Source organism: Myxine glutinosa, chromosome 13, assembly GCF_964187855.1.
Source record: "Myxine glutinosa chromosome 13, kmMyxGlut1.1, whole genome shotgun sequence".
Lineage (NCBI taxonomy): Eukaryota > Metazoa > Chordata > Myxini > Myxiniformes > Myxinidae > Myxine > Myxine glutinosa.
In genome coordinates, this window is record NC_136273.1 from 2,953,323 (window position 1) to 2,974,644 (window position 21,322).

A 21,322-nucleotide genomic window follows, 5' to 3' on the forward strand; every position below is an offset into this window, starting at 1 on the left:
GCCCAGCAGGACCCAGGGGAGCCTGTCGACCCAGCCGCCGTCGGGGAGGCTAGCCCGGAGCGCGGCCTTCATGGAGCGATGAAAGCACTCACACAGGCCATTGGCCTGGGGGTGGTAGGCCGTGGTGTGGTGTAGCTTCACCCCGAGCCCTTGCGCCACCGCGGCCCAGAGCTCCGAGGTGAACTGGGGGCCGCGGTCGGACGAGATGTCCGAGGGGGCACCGAACCGGGCAACCCAAGTGGCGATAAAGGCTTGCGCCACCTCAGCCGCAGACGTCGCCGCCAATGGGACGGCCTCTGGCCACCGCGTGGTGCGGTCAACCATGGTGAGGAGGTGGGTGAACCCTCACGAGGGGGGCAGAGGTCCCACCAAGTCGACGTGCACGTGGTTGAACCGCCGCTCGGGCACCGTAAACGGGGCTAACGGTGCCTGGGTGTGGCGATGGACCTTTGCGCGCTGGCACGCGAGGCACGTCCTGACCCAGTCGCGGACGTCCTTCCTGAGGCCATGCCAGACGAACTTCGCCCCGACGAGTTTCTGGGATGCCTTTGCGCCAGGGTGGGACAGGCCCCGGATGGCGTCGAACACTGGGCGCTGCCAGCCAGCGGGCACGATGGGCGAGGCCGGCCGAGGGAGACGTCGCATAGGAGGGCCGTGCCCGCGGCGTCGAACGGCACCTCGGTGACGCGGAGGCCCGTGACGGCGGTCCGCAAGGCCTGGACGCCGGCCCCTTTCAAAATTGTCATCTTTTGTTGCCTTAAACTTACAGCCTGGAATTAAATTGCATTAAACAGACTTTTTCCACCTTTATCTACACATCGTAATCCACAAATTCTAAGGGAAAAACAAATTCTACACATTTCAGAAAGTTAATTTAAAATACAAAACTGGGATATATTGGTTGATAAGTGTCCACCCCATTGAGGTAATACCTGGTGGAAGCACCTTTGACAGCAATTACAGCTGTGAGTCTTGGGAAAAGTCCAATAGCAACTTTGCACACCTTGATTGGGCAATGTTTGCCCATTTTCCTGCACAAGACTGTTCAAGCTCAGTCAAGTTATGTGGGGAGCGTTGATGGACAGCAATCATCAAGTCATGACAGTAGTAGGAGAATGTAGGTGCTGAGAGCAACAACACAGTCATTCACTGTCAGCACTTTATATCTCAAAACCAACATTCTCCCACGACTCAGGAGGATTCGTTATTACTGATGTGATGACAAAGATGGTCTTTCACATTATTCACACCTTACCTGTATCATATGTACATTAAACGCACAGAGCCAATTAATATTTGTTTATGTTCTATATTAGGAAATAACGTGAATTTCTTATGACAATCATCGCTATCGTTGTTGGAATGAATACGTTGGAACTTAGTTCTTCGTTTAAATATCGTTGTTGAGTATCGATGAAATTAAAAATCTCCATCAATGTTCTGGTGTGAGAGCCTCCTGAGCCACACATCATGAAAAAGTAACCACGCCCACTTTTTACAAGCCACGCCCATTTTATTCATTTATAACCAAGTAAATCGATTATTAGCTTCCCAACCAAGTAAATCGATTATTAGCTTCCCAACCAAGTAAATCGATTATTAGCTTCCCAACCAAGTAAATCGATTATTAGCTTCCCAACCAAGTAAATCGATTATTAGCTTCCCAACCAAGCAAATCGATTATTAGCTTCCCAACCAAGTAAATCGATTATTAGCTTCCCAACCAAGTAAATCTATTATTAGCTTCCCAATCAAGTAAATCGATTATTAGCTTCCCAACCAAGTAAATCGATTATTAGCTTCCCAATCAAGTAAATCTATTATTATTAGCTTCCCAACCAAGTAAATCTATTATTATTAGCTTCCCAACCAAGTAAATCTATTATTAGGTTTCCAACCAAGTAAATCTATTATTAGGTTTCCAACCAAGTAAATCTATTATTAGGTTTCCAACCAAGTAAATCTATTATTATTAGCTTCCCAACCAAGTAAATCTATTATTAGGTTTCCAACCAAGTAAATCTATTATTAGGTTTCCAACCAAGTAAATCTATTAATAGCTTCCCAACCAAGTAAATCTATTATTAGGTTCCCAACCAAGTAAATCTATTAATACCTTCCCAACCAAGTAAATCTATTATAAGCTTTCCAACCAAGTAAATCTATTAATAGCTTCCCAACCAAGTAAATCTATAAATAGCTTCCCAACCAAGTAAATCTATTATAAGCTTTCCAACCAAGTAAATCTATTAATAGCTTCCCAACCAAGTAAATCTATTATAAGCTTTCCAACCAAGTAAATATTTGAATAGCTTCCCAACCAAGTAAATCTATTATTAGGTTTCCAACCAAGTAAATCTATTATTAGCTCCCCATTCCCCAACCAAGTAAATCTATTATTAGCTTCCCAACCAAGTAAATCGATTATTAGCTCCCCATTCCCCAACCAAGTAAATCTATTATTAGCTTCCCAACCAAGTAAATCTATTATTAGCTCCCCATTCCCCAACCAAGTAAATCTATTATTAGCTTCCCAACCAAGTAAATCGATTATTAGCTTCCCAACCAAGTAAATCTATTATTAGCTTCCCAACCAAGTAAATCGATCATATTAGCTTCCCAACCAAGTAAATCTATTATTAGCTTCCCAACCAAGTAAATCTATTATTAGCTTCCCAACCAAGTAAATCTATTATTAGCTTCCCAACCAAGTAAATCGATCATATTAGCTTCCCAACCAAGTAAATCTATTATTAGCTCCCCAACCAAGTAAATGGATTATTAGCTCCCCAACCAAGTAAATCGATTATTAGCTTCCCAACCAAGTAAATCTATTATTACCTCCCCAACCAAGTAAATCGATTATTAGCTTCCCAATCAAGTAAATCGATTATTAGCTTCCCAACTAAGTAAATCGATTATTAGCTTCCCAATCAAGTAAATCTATTATTAGCTTCCCAACCAAGTAAATCGATCATATTAGCTTCCCAACCAAGTAAATCTATTATTAGCTCCCCAACCAAGTAAATCGATTATTAGCTCCCCATTCCCCAACTAAGTAAATCTATTATTAGCTTCCCAACCAAGTAAATCGATTATTAGCTTCCCAACCAAGTAAATCTATTATTAGCTCCCCAACCAAGTAAATCGATCATATTAGCTTCCCAACCAAGTAAATCTATTATTAGGTTTCCAACCAAGTAAATCTATTATTAGCTCCCCATTCCCCAACCAAGTAAATCTATTATTAGCTCCCCAACCAAGTAAATCGATTATTAGCTCCCCATTCCCCAACTAAGTAAATCTATTATTAGCTTCCCAACCAAGTAAATCGATTATTAGCTTCCCAACCAAGTAAATCGATTATTAGCTTCCCAACCAAGTAAATCGATCATATTAGCTTCCCAACCAAGTAAATCGATTATTAGCTCCCCAACCAAGTAAATCGATCATATTAGCTTCCCAACCAAGTAAATCTATTATTAGCTCCCCAACCAAGAAAATCGATCATATTAGCTTCCCAACCAAGTAAATCTATTAATAGCTTCCCATCCAAGTAAATCTATTGTTACAGATCGCGGACAGATGTTATGATGACCGAGCGGTGGTGTATTACCGCGACCTAACAGGTTCCCTGACTCACCCGATTCACCCAGGACTTTGGCCGGATCGCACCACAGCTAGTCAATAGGGAAAAGACAAAGGCGACACGGATGTGAAGAAGGAAAAGAAGACAAAAAGGTTTGGAAATACTACTAAATTTATTGACTATTTACACACAAGCAAAAAGAAAGCAGTCACGTTTGTTTACAAGTACATAAGACGCAGGTGACACAGGGAAAATACTAGCTTACCTACAGTCTTAATTAACCCAGGACAGAACAAACAAAAGGCAGACTCACGCGGGGAATGACAGGAATGGCAGGAATGGCAGGAGGTGGATGGCTGGAGGTGAACACTTGGTGGAGCCAACGCGGAGCTTGGTGGAGCTTTGGTGGAGGTGAACGCTTGGTGGAGCCAACGCGGAGCTTGGTGGAGCCTTGGTGGAGGTGAACGCTTGGTGGAGCCAACGCGGAGCTTGGGGGATTGGTGTGACGGGTTCTCTCTCCTTCCTTAGTCCCACCCAGTCCAACAACTTCCTCTCTTGCTTAGTCCCACCCAGTTCAACAACTTCCTCTCTTGCTTCAGGACTCTTTCTCTCTCTTTCTTGGTCCCTCACTCTTTACCACCGACTCCTCACCGCAACCAACGCAACCACTTGACCACCACCTCTACTGACTGACTCTTCACCACTCTGCACTTGACGACCGACTCCCAACCAACTCAGACCAACTCAAAGTGCATCTCCTCTGGGAACGCCCCCGCCGTGGGTTATATAGGCCCCGCCCCTCAACCTTTGCGAACCTCCCCCAAACGTTCTCTCCCCGCCCTCTCAAGCCAAACCCCTTGTTCATGGTTGGTCGAGTGGGGCTGGCTCACTCCTCCCCTCTCTGACGAGGTGGGGACCCGCCTTCCTTCCCCCAACCCTGCCTCGTGGTCAATGGCGGATGAAGGGAAAACCGCCCAACATGCAGTTGGCAATGCGAATTGCAATTGACGGAAAGGGGGGAATGGAAGTGTTGGGAGTGGGAATGAAGGGAATCTATCTCTTTCACTGGTGCAATGGAGTATTTCAATTAATGGGAGGCACAGCCTTACCCTAAAACACAGAATAAGGATATAACTGTCAAAAAAGATATATCGTGTCCTGCATGTATGTTTTATGGACTAACTACGGGAACGCCCTTTGACCTTTATACAACCACAAACGGAGGGAGGAGGGGTGATATTTTACAACAACCTTTTACAACAACATTTTACCACAACAATAAAATAAAAAAACATTCTCATATCCACAACACTATTATTAGCTCCCCATTCCCCAACCAAGTAAATCTATTATTAGCTTCCCAAACAAGTAAATCTATTATTAGCTCCCCATTCCCCAACCAAGTAAATCGATTATTAGCTTCCCAAACAAGTAAATCTATTATTAGCTTCCCAACCAAGTAAATCGATTATTAGCTTCCCAACCAAGTAAATCGATTATTAGCTTCCCAACCAAGTAAATCTATTATTAGCTTCCCAACCAAGTAAATCTATTATTAGCTTCCCAACCAAGTAAATCGATTATTAGCTCCCCAACCAAGTAAATCTATTATTAGCTCCCCAACCAAGTAAATCTATTATTAGCTCCCCAACCAAGTAAATCTATTATTAGCTCCCCAACCAAGTAAATCGATTATTAGCTTCCCAACCAAGTAAATCGATTATTAGCTTCCCAACCAAATAAATCGATTATTAGCTTCCCAACCAAGTAAATCGATTATTAGCTTCCCAACCAAGTAAATCGATTATTAGCTTCCCAAACAAATAAATATATTATTAGCTTCCCATCCAAGTAAATCGATTATTAGCTTCCCAATCAAGTAAATCGATTATTAGCTTCCCAACCAAGTAAATCGATTATTAGCTTCCCAAACAAGTAAATATATTATTAGCTTCCCATCCAAGTAAATCGATTATTAGCTCCCCAACCAAGTAAATCGATTATTAGCTTCCCAAACAAGTAAATCTATTATTAGCTTCCCAACCAAGTAAATCGATCATATTAGCTTCCCATCCAAGTAAATCTATTATTAGCTTCCCAACCAAGTAAATCGATTATTAGCTCCCCAACCAAGTAAATCGATTATTAGCTTCCCAACCAAGTAAATCTATTATTAGCTCCCCAATCAAGTAAATCTATTATTAGCTTCCCAACCAAGTAAATCGATTATTAGCTTCCCAACCAAGTAAATCGATTATTAGCTTCCCAACCAAGTAAATCGATTATTAGCTTCCCAACCAAGTAAATCGATTATTAGCTTCCCAACCAAGTAAATCGATTATTAGCTTCCCAACCAAGTAAATCTATTATTAGCTCCCCAACCAAGTAAATCGATTATTAGCTTCCCAACCAAGTAAATCGATTATTAGCTTCCCAACCAAGTAAATCGATCATATTAGCTTCCCAACCAAGTAAATCTATTATTAGCTCCCCAACCAAGTAAATCGATCATTAGCTTCCCAAACAAGTAAATCGATTATTAGCTCCCCAACCAAGTAAATCTATTATTAGCTTCCCAACCAAGTAAATCGATTATTAGCTTCCCAACCAAGTAAATTGATTATTAGCTTCCCAACCAAGTCAATCGATTATTAGCTTCCCAACCAAGTAAATCGATTATTAGCTTCCCAACCAAGTAAATCGATTATTAGCTTCCCAACCAAGTAAATCGATTATTAGCTTCCCAATCAAGCAAATCGATTATTAGCTTCCCAACCAAGTAAATCGATTCTTAGCTTCCCAACCAAGTAAATCTATTATTAGCTCCCCAACCAAGTAAATCGATTATTAGCTCCCCAACCAAGCAAATCGATTATTAGCTTCCGAAACAAGTAAATCGATGATTAGCTTCCCAAACAAGTAAATCTATTATTAGCTTCCCAACCAATAAATCGATCATATTAGCTTCCCAACCAAGTAAATCTATTATTAGCTCCCCAACCAAGTAAATCGATTATTAGCTTCCCAACCAAGTAAATCTATTATTAGCTTCCCAACCAAATAAATCGATTATTAGCTTCCCAACCAAGAAAATCGATTATTAGCTTCCCAACCAAGTAAATCGATTATTAGCTTCCCAAACAAATAAATATATTATTAGCTTCCCATCCAAGTAAATCGATTATTAGCTTCCCAATCAAGTAAATCGATTATTAGCTTCCCAAACAAGTAAATATATTATTAGCTTCCCATCCAAGTAAATCGATTATTAGCTCCCCAACCAAGTAAATCGATTATAAGCTTCCCAAACAAGTAAATCGATTATTAGCTTCCCAACCAAGTAAATCGATTATTAGCTTCCCAAACAAGTAAATCTATTATTAGCTTCCCAACCAAGTAAATCGATCATATTAGCTTCCCAACCAAGTAAATCGATTATTAGCTTCCCAACCAAATAAATCGATTATTAGCTTCCCAACCAAGTAAATCGATTATTAGCTCCCCAACCAAGTAAATCGATTATTAGCTTCCCAACCAAGTAAATCGATTATTAGCTTCCCAAACAAGTAAATCTATTATTAGCTTCCCAACCAAGTAAATCGATCATATTAGCTTCCCAACCAAGTAAATCTATTATTAGCTCCCCAATCAAGTAAATCTATTATTAGCTTCCCAACCAAGTAAATCGATTATTAGCTTCCCAACCAAGTAAATCGATTATTAGCTTCCCAACCAAGTAAATCGATTATTAGCTTCCCAACCAAGTAAATGGATTATTAGCTTCCCAACCAAGTAAATCGATTATTAGCTTCCCAACCAAGTAAATCGATTTATTAGCTTCCCAATCAAGTAAATCTATTATTAGCTTCCCAACCAAGTAAATCGATTATTAGCTTCCCAACCAAGTAAATCGATTATTAGCTTCCCAACCAAGTTAATCGATTATTAGCTTCCCAACCAAGGAAACCTCTTATTAGCTTCCCAACCAAGAAAATCGATTATTAGCTTCCCAACCAAGTAAATCGATTATTAGCTCCCCAACCAAGTAAATCGATTATTAGCTTCCCAACCAAGTAAATCGATTATTAGCTTCCCAACCAAGTAAATCGATTATTAGCTTCCCAATCAAGCAAATCGATTATTAGCTTCCCAACCAAGTAAATCGATTCTTAGCTTCCCAACCAAGTAAATCTATTATTAGCTCCCCAACCAAGTAAATCGATTATTAGCTCCCCAACCAAGCAAATCGATTATTAGCTTCCGAAACAAGTAAATCGATGATTAGCTTCCCAAACAAGTAAATCTATTATTAGCTTCCCAACCAATAAATCGATCATATTAGCTTCCCAACCAAGTAAATCTATTATTAGCTCCCCAACCAAGTAAATCGATTATTAGCTTCCCAACCAAGTAAATCTATTATTAGCTTCCCAACCAAATAAATCGATTATTAGCTTCCCAACCAAGAAAATCGATTATTAGCTTCCCAACCAAGTAAATCGATTATTAGCTTCCCAAACAAATAAATATATAATTAGCTTCCCATCCAAGTAAATCGATTATTAGCTTCCCAATCAAGTAAATCGATTATTAGCTTCCCAACCAAGTAAATCGATTATTAGCTTCCCAAACAAGTAAATATATTATTAGCTTCCCATCCAAGTAAATCGATTATTAGCTCCCCAACCAAGTAAATCGATTATAAGCTTCCCAAACAAGTAAATCGATTATTAGCTTCCCAACCAAGTAAATCGATTATTAGCTTCCCAAACAAGTAAATCTATTATTAGCTTCCCAACCAAGTAAATCGATCATATTAGCTTCCCAACCAAGTAAATCGATTATTAGCTTCCCAACCAAATAAATCGATTATTAGCTTCCCAACCAAGTAAATCGATTATTAGCTCCCCAACCAAGTAAATCGATTATTAGCTTCCCAACCAAGTAAATCGATTATTAGCTTCCCAAACAAGTAAATCTATTATTAGCTTCCCAACCAAGTAAATCGATCATATTAGCTTCCCAACCAAGTAAATCTATTATCAGCTCCCCAATCAAGTAAATCTATTATTAGCTTCCCAACCAAGTAAATCGATTATTAGCTTCCCAACCAAGTAAATCGATTATTAGCTTCCCAACCAAGTAAATCGATTATTAGCTTCCCAACCAAGTAAATGGATTATTAGCTTCCCAACCAAGTAAATCGATTATTAGCTTCCCAACCAAGTAAATCGATTTATTAGCTTCCCAATCAAGTAAATCTATTATTAGCTTCCCAACCAAGTAAATCGATTATTAGCTTCCCAACCAAGTAAATCGATTATTAGCTTCCCAACCAAGTTAATCGATTATTAGCTTCCCAACCAAGGAAACCTCTTATTAGCTTCCCAACCAAGAAAATCGATTATTAGCTTCCCAACCAAGTAAATCGATTATTAGCTCCCCAACCAAGTAAATCGATTATTAGCTTCCCAACCAAGTAAATCGATTATTAGCTTCCCAACCAAGTAAATCGATTATTAGCTTCCCAACCAAGTAAATCGATTATTAGCTCCCCAACCAAGTAAATCGATTATTAGCTTCCCAACCAAGTAAATCGATTATTAGCTTCCCAACCAAGTAAATCGATCATATTAGCTTCCCAACCAAGTAAATCTATTATTAGCTCCCCAACCAAGTAATTCGATTATTAGCTTCCCAAACAAGTAAATCGATTATTAGCTTCCCAAACAAGTAAATCTATTATTAGCTTCCCAACCAAGTAAATCGATCATATTAGCTTCCCAACCAAGTAAATCTATTATTAGCTCCCCAACCAAGTAAATCGATTATTAGCTTCCCAACCAAGTAAATCGATTATTAGCTTCCCAACCAAGTAAATCGATTATTAGCTTCCCAACCAAGTAAATCGATCATATTAGCTTCCCAACCAAGTAAATCTATTATTAGCTCCCCAACCAAGTAAATCGATTATTAGCTTCCCAACCAAGTAAATCGATTATTAGCTTCCCAAACAAGTAAATCGATTATTAGCTTCCCAAACAAGTAAATCGATCATATTAGCTTCCCAACCAAGTAAATCGATTATTAGCTTCCCAACCAAAGAAATCGATTATTAGCTTCCCATCCAAGTAAATCGATTATTAGCTTCCCAACCAAGTAAATAGATTATTAGCTTCCCAAACAAGAAAATCGAGTCTTAGCTTCCCAACCAAGTAAATCGATTATTAGCTTCCCAAACAAGTAAATCGATTATTAGCTTCCCAACCAAGTAAATCGATTATTAGCTTCCAAAACAAATAAATATATTATTAGCTTCCCATCCAAGTAAATCGATTATTAGCTTCCCAATCAAGTAAATCGATTATTAGCTTCCCAACCAAGTAAATCGATTATTAGCTTCCCAAACAAGTAAATATATTATTAGCTTCCCAACCAAGTAAATCGATCATATTAGCTTCCCAACCAAGTAAATCTATTATTAGCTCCCCAACCAAGTAATTCGATTATTAGCTTCCCAAACAAGTAAATCGATTATTAGCTTCCCAATCAAGTAAATCGATTATTAGCTTCCCAACCAAGTAAATCGATTATTAGCTTCCCAAACAAGTAAATATATTATTAGCTTCCCAACCAAGTAAATCGATCATATTAGCTTCCCAACCAAGTAAATCGATCATATTAGCTTCCCAACCAAGTAAATCTATTATTAGCTCCCCAACCAAGTAAATCGATTGTAAGCTTCCCAACCAAGTAAATCGATTATTAGCTTCCCAACCAAAGAAATCGATTATTAGCTTCCCATCCAAGTAAATCGATTATTAGCTTCCCAACCAAGTAAATCGATTATTAGCTTCCCAAACAAGAAAATCGATTCTTAGCTTCCCAACCAAGTAAATCGATTATTAGCTTCCCAAACAAGTAAATCGATTATTAGCTTCCCAACCAAGTAAATCGATTATTAGCTTCCCAAACAAATAAATATATTATTAGCTTCCCATCCAAGTAAATCGATTATTAGCTTCCCAATCAAGTAAATCGATTATTAGCTTCCCAACCAAGTAAATCGATTATTAGCTTCCCAAACAAGTAAATATATTATTAGCTTCCCAACCAAGTAAATCGATCATATTAGCTTCCCAACCAAGTAAATCGATTATTAGCTTCCCAACCAAGTAAATCGATTATTAGCTTCCCAAACAAGTAAATCTATTATTAGCTTCCCAACCAAGTAAATCGATCATATTAGCTTCCCATCCAAGTAAATCGATTATTAGCTTCCCAACCAAATAAATCGATTATTAGCTTCCCAACCAAGTAAATCGATTATTAGCTCCCCAACCAAGTAAATCGATTATTAGCTTCCCAACCAAGTAAATCGATTATTAGCTTCCCAAACAAGTAAATCTCTTATTAGCTTCCCAACCAAGTAAATCGATCATATTAGCTTCCCAACCAAGTAAATCTATTATTAGCTCCCCAATCAAGTAAATCTATTATTAGCTTCCCAACCAAGTAAATCTATTATTAGCTTCCCAACCAAGTAAATCTATTATTAGCTTCCCAACCAAGTAAATCGATCATATTAGCTTCCCAACCAAGTAAATCTATTATTAGCTTCCCAAACAAGTAAATCGATTATTAGCTTCCCAAACAAGTAAATCGATCATATTAGCTTCCCAACCAAGTAAATCTATTATTAGCTCCCCAACCAAGTAAATCGATTATTAGCTTCCCAAACAAGTAAATCGGTTATTAGCTTCCCAAACAAGTAAATCTATTATTAGCTTCCCAACCAAGTAAATCGATCATATTAGCTTCCCAACCAAGTAAATCTATTATTAGCTCCCCAACCAAGTAAATCGATTATAAGCTTCCCAACCAAGTAAATCGATTATTAGCTTCCCAACCAAAGAAATCGATTATTAGCTTCCCATCCAAGTAAATCGATTATTAGCTTCCCAACCAAGTAAATCGATTATTAGCTTCCCAAACAAGTAAATCGATTATTAGCTTCCCAACCAAGTAAATCGATTATTAGCTTCCCAAACAAATAAATATATTATTAGCTTCCCATCCAAGTAAATCGATTATTAGCTTCCCAATCAAGTAAATCGATTATTAGCTTCCCAACCAAGTAAATCGATTATTAGCTTCCCAAACAAGTAAATATATTATTAGCTTCCCAACCAAGTAAATCGATCATATTAGCTTCCCAACCAAGTAAATCGATTATTAGCTTCCCAACCAAGTAAATCGATTATTAGCTTCCCAAACAAGTAAATCTATTATTAGCTTCCCAACCAAGTAAATCGATCATATTAACTTCCCATCCAAGTAAATCGATTATTAGCTTCCCAACCAAATAAATCGATTATTAGCTTCCCAACCAAGTAAATCGATTATTAGCTCCCCAACCAAGTAAATCGATTATTAGCTTCCCAACCAAGTAAATCGATTATTAGCTTCCCAAACAAGTAAATCTATTATTAGCTTCCCAACCAAGTAAATCGATCATATTAGCTTCCCAACCAAGTAAATCTATTATTAGCTCCCCAATCAAGTAAATCTATTATTAGCTTCCCAACCAAGTAAATCGATTATTAGCTTCCCAACCAAGTAAATCGATTATTAGCTTCCCAACCAAGTAAATCGATTTTTAGCTTCCCAACCAAGTAAATGGATTATTAGCTTCCCAACCAAGTAAATCGATTATTAGCTTCCCAACCAAGTAAACCGATTTATTAGCTTCCCAATCAAGTAAATCTATTATTAGCTTCCCAACCAAGTAAATCGATTATTAGCTTCCCAACCAAGTAAATCGATTATTAGCTTCCCAACCAAGTTAATCGATTATTAGCTTCCCAACCAAGGAAACCTCTTATTCGCTTCCCAACCAAGAAAATCGATTATTAGCTTCCCAACCAAGTAAATCTATTATTAGCTTCCCAACCAAGTAAATCGATTATTAGCTTCCCAACCAAGTAAATCGATTATTAGCTTCCCAACCAAGTTAATCGATTATTAGCTTCCCAACCAAGGAAACCTCTTATTAGCTCCCCAACCAAGTAAATCGATTATTAGCTTCCCAACCAAGTAAATCGATTATTAGCTTCCCAACCAAGTAAATCCATTATTAGCTTCCCAACCAAGTAAATCGATTATTAGCTCCCCAACCAAGTAAATCGATTATTAGCTTCCCAACCAAGTAAATCGATTATTAGCTTCCCAACCAAGTAAATCGATCATATTAGCTTCCCAACCAAGTAAATCTATTATTAGCTCCCCAACCAAGTAATTCGATTATTAGCTTCCCAAACAAGTAAATCGATTATTAACTTCCCAAACAAGTAAATCTATTATTAGCTTCCCAACCAAGTAAATCGATCATATTAGCTTCCCAACCAAGTAAATCTATTATTAGCTCCCCAACCAAGTAAATCGATTATTAGCTTCCCAACCAAGTAAATCGATTATTAGCTTCCCAACCAAGTAAATCGATTATTAGCTTCCCAACCAAGTAAATCGATCATATTAGCTTCCCAACCAAGTAAATCTATTATTAGCTCCCCAACCAAGTAAATCGATTATTAGCTTCCCAACCAAGTAAATCGATTATTAGCTTCCCAAACAAGTAAATCGATTATTAGCTTCCCAAACAAGTAAATCGATCATATTAGCTTCCCAACCAAGTAAATCTATTATTAGCTCCCCAACCAAGTAAATCGATTATTAGCTTCCCAAACAAGTAAATCGGTTATTAGCTTCCCAAACAAGTAAATCTATTATTAGCTTCCCAACCAAGTAAATCGATCATATTAGCTTCCCAACCAAGTAAATCGATTATTAGCTCCCCATTCCCCAACTAAGTAAATCTATTATTAGCTTCCCAACCAAGTAAATCGATTATTAGCTTCCCAACCAAGTAAATCTATTATTATTAGCTCCCCAACCAAATAAATCGATCATATTAGCTTCCCAACCAAGTAAATCTATTATTAGGTTTCCAACCAAGTAAATCTATTATTAGCTCCCCATTCCCCAACCAAGTAAATCTATTATTAGCTCCCCAACCAAGTAAATCGATTATTAGCTCCCCATTCCCCAACTAAGTAAATCTTTTATTAGCTTCCCAACCAAGTAAATCGATTATTAGCTTCCCAACCAAGTAAATCGATCATATTAGCTTCCCAACCAAGTAAATCTATTATTAGGTTTCCAACCAAGTAAATCTATTATTAGCTCCCCATTCCCCAACCAAGTAAATCTATTATTAGCTCCCCAACCAAGTAAATCGATTATTAGCTCCCCATTCCCCAACTAAGTAAATCTTTTATTAGCTTCCCAACCAAGTAAATCGATTATTAGCTTCCCAACCAAGTAAATCGATCATATTAGCTCCCCATTCCCCAAATAAGTAAATCGATTATTAGCTTCCCAACCATGTAAATCGATCATATTAGCTTCCCAACCAAGTAAATCGATTATTAGCTCCCCAACCAAGTAAATCGATCATATTAGCTTCCCAACCAAGTAAATCTATTATTAGCTTCCCAACCAAGTAAATCTATTATTAGCTCCCCAACCAAGTAAATCGATTATTAGCTTCCCAACCAAGTAAATCGATTATTAGCTTCCCAACCAAGTAAATCGATTATTAGCTTCCCAACCAAGTAAATCGATCATATTAGCTTCCCAACCAAGTAAATCTATTATTAGCTCCCCAACCAAGTAAATCGATTATTAGCTTCCCAACCAAGTAAATCGATTATTAGCTTCCCAAACAAGTAAATCGATTATTAGCTTCCCAAACAAGTAAATCGATCATATTAGCTTCCCAACCAAGTAAATCTATTATTAGCTCCCCAACCAAGTAAATCGATTATTAGCTTCCCAACCAAGTAAATCGATTATTAGCTTCCCAACCAAGTAAATCGATTATTAGCTCCCCAACCAAGTAAATCGATTATTAGCTTCCCAACCAAGTAAATCTATTATTAGCTCCCCAACCAAGTAAATCGATTATAAGCTTCCCAACCAAGTAAATCGATTATTAGCTTCCCAACCAAAGAAATCGATTATTAGCTTCCCATCCAAGTAAATCGATTATTAGCTTCCCAACCAAGTAAATCGATTATTAGCTCCCCAACCAAGTAAATCGATTATTAGCTTCCCAACCAAGTAAATCGATTATTAGCTTCCCAACCAAGTAAATCGATCATATTAGCTTCCCAACCAAGTAAATCTATTATTAGCTCCCCAACCAAGTAATTCGATTATTAGCTTCCTAAACAAGTAAATCGATTATTAGCTCCCCAACCAAGTAAATCGATTATTAGCTTCCCAACCAAGTAAATCGATTATTAGCTTCCCAACCAAGTAAATCGATTATTAGCTTCCCAACCAAGTAAATCGATTATTAGCTCCCCAACCAAGTAAATCGATTATTAGCTTCCCAACCAAGTAAATCGATTATTAGCTTCCCAACCAAGTAAATCGATCATATTAGCTTCCCAACCAAGTAAATCTATTATTAGCTCCCCAACCAAGTAATTCGATTATTAGCTTCCCAAACAAGTAAATCGATTATTAGCTTCCCAAACAATTAAATCTATTATTAGCTCCCCAACCAAGTAAATCGATTATTAGCTTCCCAACCAAGTAAATCGATTATTAGCTTCCCAACCAAGTAAATCGATCATATTAGCTTCCCAACCAAGTAAATCTATTATTAGCTCCCCAACCAAGTAAATCGATTATTAGCTTCCCAACCAAGTACATCGATTATTAGCTTCCCAAACAAGTAAATCCATTATTAGCTTCCCAAACAAGTAAATCGATCATATTAGCTTCCCAACCAAGTAAATCTATTATTAGCTTCCCAACCAAGTAAATCTATTATTAGCTCCCCAACCAAGTAAATCGATTATTAGCTTCCCAACCAAGTAAATCGATTATTAGCTTCCCAACCAAGTAAATCGATTATTAGCTTCCCAACCAAGTAAATCGATCATATTAGCTTCCCAACCAAGTAAATCTATTATTAGCTCCCCAACCAAGTAAATCGATTATTAGCTTCCCAACCAAGTAAATCGATTATTAGCTTCCCAAACAAGTAAATCGATTATTAGCTTCCCAAACAAGTAAATCGATCATATTAGCTTCCCAACCAAGTAAATCTATTATTAGCTCCCCAACCAAGTAAATCGATTATTAGCTTCCCAAACAAGTAAATCGGGTATTAGCTTCCCAACCAAGTAAATCTATTATTAGCTTCCCAACCAAGTAAATCTATTATTAGCTCCCCATTCCCCAACCAAGTAAATCTATTATTAGCTTCCCAACCAAGTAAATCGATTATTAGCTTCCCAACCAAGTAAATCTATTATTAGCTTCCCAACCAAGTAAATCGATCATATTAGCTTCCCAACCAAGTAAATCTATTATTAGCTTCCCAACCAAGTAAATCTATTATTAGCTTCCCAACCAAGTAAATCTATTATTAGCTTCCCAACCAAGTAAATCGATCATATTAGCTTCCCAACCAAGTAAATCTATTATTAGCTTCCCAAACAAGTAAATCGATCATATTAGCTTCCCAACCAAGTAAATCTATTATTAGCTCCCCAACCAAGTAAATCGATTATTAGCTTCCCAAACAAGTAAATCGGTTATTAGCTTCCCAAACAAGTAAATCTATTATTAGCTTCCCAACCAAGTAAATCGATTATTAGCTTCCCAACCAAGTAAATCTATTATTAGCTTCCCAACCAAGTAAATCGATCATATTAGCTTCCCAACCAAGTAAATCTATTATTAGCTTCCCAACCAAGTAAATCTATTATTAGCTTCCCAACCAAGTAAATCTATTATTAGCTTCCCAACCAAGTAAATCGATCATATTAGCTTCCCAACCAAGTAAATCTATTATTAGCTTCCCAAACAAGTAAATCGATTATTAGCTTCCCAAACAAGTAAATCGATCATATTAGCTTCCCAACCAAGTAAATCTATTATTAGCTCCCCAACCAAGTAAATCGATTATTAGCTTCCCAAACAAGTAAATCGGTTATTAGCTTCCCAAACAAGTAAATCTATTATTAGCTTCCCAACCAAGTAAATCGATCATATTAGCTTCCCAACCAAGTAAATCTATTATTAGCTCCCCAACCAAGTAAATCGATTATAAGCTTCCCAACCAAGTAAATCGATTATTAGCTTCCCAACCAAAGAAATCGATTATTAGCTTCCCATCCAAGTAAATCGATTATTAGCTTCCCAACCAAGTAAATCGATTATTAGCTTCCCAAACAAGTAAATCGATTATTAGCTTCCCAACCAAGTAAATCGATTATTAGCTTCCCAAACAAATAAATATATTATTAGCTTCCCATCCAAGTAAATCGATTATTAGCTTCCCAATCAAGTAAATCGATTATTAGCTTCCCAACCAAGTAAATCGATTATTAGCTTCCCAAACAAGTAAATATATTATTAGCTTCCCAACCAAGTAAATCGATCATATTAGCTTCCCAACCAAGTAAATCGATTATTAGCTTCCCAACCAAGTAAATCGATTATTAGCTTCCCAAACAAGTAAATCTATTATTAGCTTCCCAACCAAGTAAATCGATCATATTAACTTCCCATCCAAGTAAATCGATTATTAGCTTCCCAACCAAATAAATCGATTATTAGCTTCCCAACCAAGTAAATCGATTATTAGCTCCCCAACCAAGTAAATCGATTATTAGCTTCCCAACCAAGTAAATCGATTATTAGCTTCCCAAACAAGTAAATCTATTATTAGCTTCCCAACCAAGTAAATCGATCATATTAGCTTCCCAACCAAGTAAATCTATTATTAGCTCCCCAATCAAGTAAATCTATTATTAGCTTCCCAACCAAGTAAATCGATTATTAGCTTCCCAACCAAGTAAATCGATTATTAGCTTCCCAACCAAGTAAATCGATTATTAGCTTCCCAACCAAGTAAATGGATTATTAGCTTCCCAACCAAGTAAATCGATTATTAGCTTCCCAACCAAGTAAATCGATTTATTAGCTTCCCAATCAAGTAAATCTATTATTAGCTTCCCAACCAAGTAAATCGATTATTAGCTTCCCAACCAAGTAAATCGATTATTAGCTTCCCAACCAAGTTAATCGATTATTAGCTTCCCAACCAAGGAAACCTCTTATTCGCTTCCCAACCAAGAAAATCGATTATTAGCTTCCCAACCAAGTAAATCTATTATTAGCTTCCCAACCAAGTAAATCGATTATTAGCTTCCCAACCAAGTAAATCGATTATTAGCTTCCCAACCAAGTTAATCGATTATTAGCTTCCCAACCAAGGAAACCTCTTATTAGCTCCCCAACCAAGTAAATCGATTATTAGCTTCCCAACCAAGTAAATCGATTATTAGCTTCCCAACCAAGTAAATCCATTATTAGCTTCCCAACCAAGTAAATCGATTATTAGCTCCCCAACCAAGTAAATCGATTATTAGCTTCCCAACCAAGTAAATCGATTATTAGCTTCCCAACCAAGTAAATCGATTATTAGCTTCCCAACCAAGTAAATCCATTATTAGCTTCCCAACCAAGTAAATCGATTATTAGCTCCCCAACCAAGTAAATCGATTATTAGCTTCCCAACCAAGTAAATCCATTATTAGCTTCCCACCCAAGTAAATCGATTATTAGCTCCCCAACCAAGTAAATCGATTATTAGCTTCTCAACCAAGTAAATCGATCATATTAGCTTCCCAACCAAGTAAATCTATTATTAGCTCCCCAACCAAGTAATTCGATTATTAGCTTCCCAAACAAGTAAATCGATTATTAACTTCCCAAACAAGTAAATCTATTATTAGCTTCCCAACCAAGTAAATCGATCATATTAGCTTCCCAACCAAGTAAATCTATTATTAGCTCCCCAACCAAGTAAATCGATTATTAGCTTCCCAACCAAGTAAATCGATCATATTAGCTTCCCAACCAAGTAAATCTATTATTAGCTCCCCAACCAAGTAAATCGATTATTAGCTTCCCAACCAAGTAAATCGATTATTAGCTTCCCAAACAAGTAAATCGATTATTAGCTTCCCAAACAAGTAAATCGATCATATTAGCTTCCCAACCAAGTAAATCTATTATTAGCTCCCCAACCAAGTAAATCGATTATTAGCTTCCCAAACAAGTAAATCGGGTATTAGCTTCCCAACCAAGTAAATATATTATTAGCTTCCCAACCAAGTAAATCTATTATTAGCTTCCCAACCAAGTAAATCGATCATATTAGCTTCCCAACCAAGTAAATCGATTATTAGCTTCCCAAACAAGTAAATCGATTATTAGCTTCCCAAACAAGTAAATCGATTATTAGCTTCCCAAACAAGTAAATCGATCATATTAGCTTCCCAACCAAGTAAATCTATTATTAGCTCCCCAACCAAGTAAATCGATTATTAGCTTCCCAAACAAGTAAATCGGGTATTAGCTTCCCAACCAAGTAAATCTATTATTAGCTTCCCAACCAAGTAAATCTATTATTAGCTCCCCATTCCCCAACCAAGTAAATCTATTATTAGCTTCCCAACCAAGTAAATCGATTATTAGCTTCCCAACCAAGTAAATCTATTATTAGCTTCCCAACCAAGTAAATCGATCATATTAGCTTCCCAACCAAGTAAATCTATTATTAGCTTCCCAACCAAGTAAATCTATTATTAGCTTCCCAACCAAGTAAATCTATTATTAGCTTCCCAACCAAGTAAATCGATCATATTAGCTTCCCAACCAAGTAAATCGATTATTAGCTTCCCAACCAAGTAAATCGATTATTAGCTTCCCAAACAAGTAAATCGATTATTAGCTTCCCAAACAAGTAAATCGATCATATTAGCTTCCCAACCAAGTAAATCTATTATTAGCTCCCCAACCAAGTAAATCGATTATTAGCTTCCCAAACAAGTAAATCGGGTATTAGCTTCCCAACCAAGTAAATCTATTATTAGCTTCCCAACCAAGTAAATCTATTATTAGCTCCCCATTCCCCAACCAAGTAAATCTATTATTAGCTTCCCAACCAAGTAAATCGATTATTAGCTTCCCAACCAAGTAAATCTATTATTAGCTTCCCAACCAAGTAAATCTATTATTAGCTTCCCAACCAAGTAAATCTATTATTAGCTTCCCAACCAAGTAAATCTATTATTAGCTTCCCAACCAAGTAAATCGATCATATTAGCTTCCCAACCAAGTAAATCGATTATTAGCTTCCCAACCAAGTTAATCGATTATTAGCTTCCCAACCAAGTAAATCGATTATTAGCTTCCCAAACAAGTAAATCGATTATTAGCTTCCCAAACAAGTAAATCGATCATATTAGCTTCCCAACCAAGTAAATCTATTATTAGCTCCCCAACCAAGTAAATCGATTATTAGCTTCCCAAACAAGTAAATCGGGTATTAGCTTCCCAACCAAGTAAATCTATTATTAGCTTCCCAACCAAGTAAATCTATTATTAGCTCCCCATTCCCCAACCAAGTAAATCTATTATTAGCTTCCCAACCAAGTAAATCGATTATTAGCTTCCCAACCAAGTAAATCTATTATTCGCTTCCCAACCAAGTAAATCGATCATATTAGCTTCCCAACCAAGTAAATCTATTATTAGCTTCCCAACCAAGTAAATCTATTATTAGCTTCCCAACCAAGTAAATCTATTATTAGCTTCCCAACCAAGTAAATCGATCATATTAGCTTCCCAACCAAGTAAATCTATTATTAGCTTCCCAAACAAGTAAATCGATTATTAGCTTCCCAAACAAGTAAATCGATCATATTAGCTTCCCAACCAAGTAAATCTATTATTAGCTCCCCAACCAAGTAAATCGATTATTAGCTTCCCAAACAAGTAAATCGGTTATTAGCTTCCCAAACAAGTAAATCTATTATTAGCTTCCCAACCAAGTAAATCGATCATATTAGCTTCCCAACCAAGTAAATCTATTATTAGCTCCCCAACCAAGTAAATCGATTATAAGCTTCCCAACCAAGTAAATCGATTATTAGCTTCCCAACCAAAGAAATCGATTATTAGCTTCCCATCCAAGTAAATCGATTATTAGCTTCCCAACCAAGTAAATCGATTATTAGCTTCCCAAACAAGTAAATCGATTATTAGCTTCCCAACCAAGTAAATCGATTATTAGCTTCCCAAACAAATAAATATATTATTAGCTTCCCATCCAAGTAAATCGATTATTAGCTTCCCAATCAAGTAAATCGATTATTAGCTTCCCAACCAAGTAAATCGATTATTAGCTTCCCAAACAAGTAAATATATTATTAGCTTCCCAACCAAGTAAATCGATCATATTAGCTTCCCAACCAAGTAAATCGATTATTAGCTTCCCAACCAAGTAAATCGATTATTAGCTTCCCAAACAAGTAAATCTATTATTAGCTTCCCAACCAAGTAAATCGATCATATTAACTTCCCATCCAAGTAAATCGATTATTAGCTTCCCAACCAAATAAATCGATTATTAGCTTCCCAACCAAGTAAATCGATTATTAGCTCCCCAACCAAGTAAATCGATTATTAGCTTCCCAACCAAGTAAATCGATTATTAGCTTCCCAAACAAGTAAATCTATTATTAGCTTCCCAACCAAGTAAATCGATCATATTAGCTTCCCAACCAAGTAAATCTATTATTA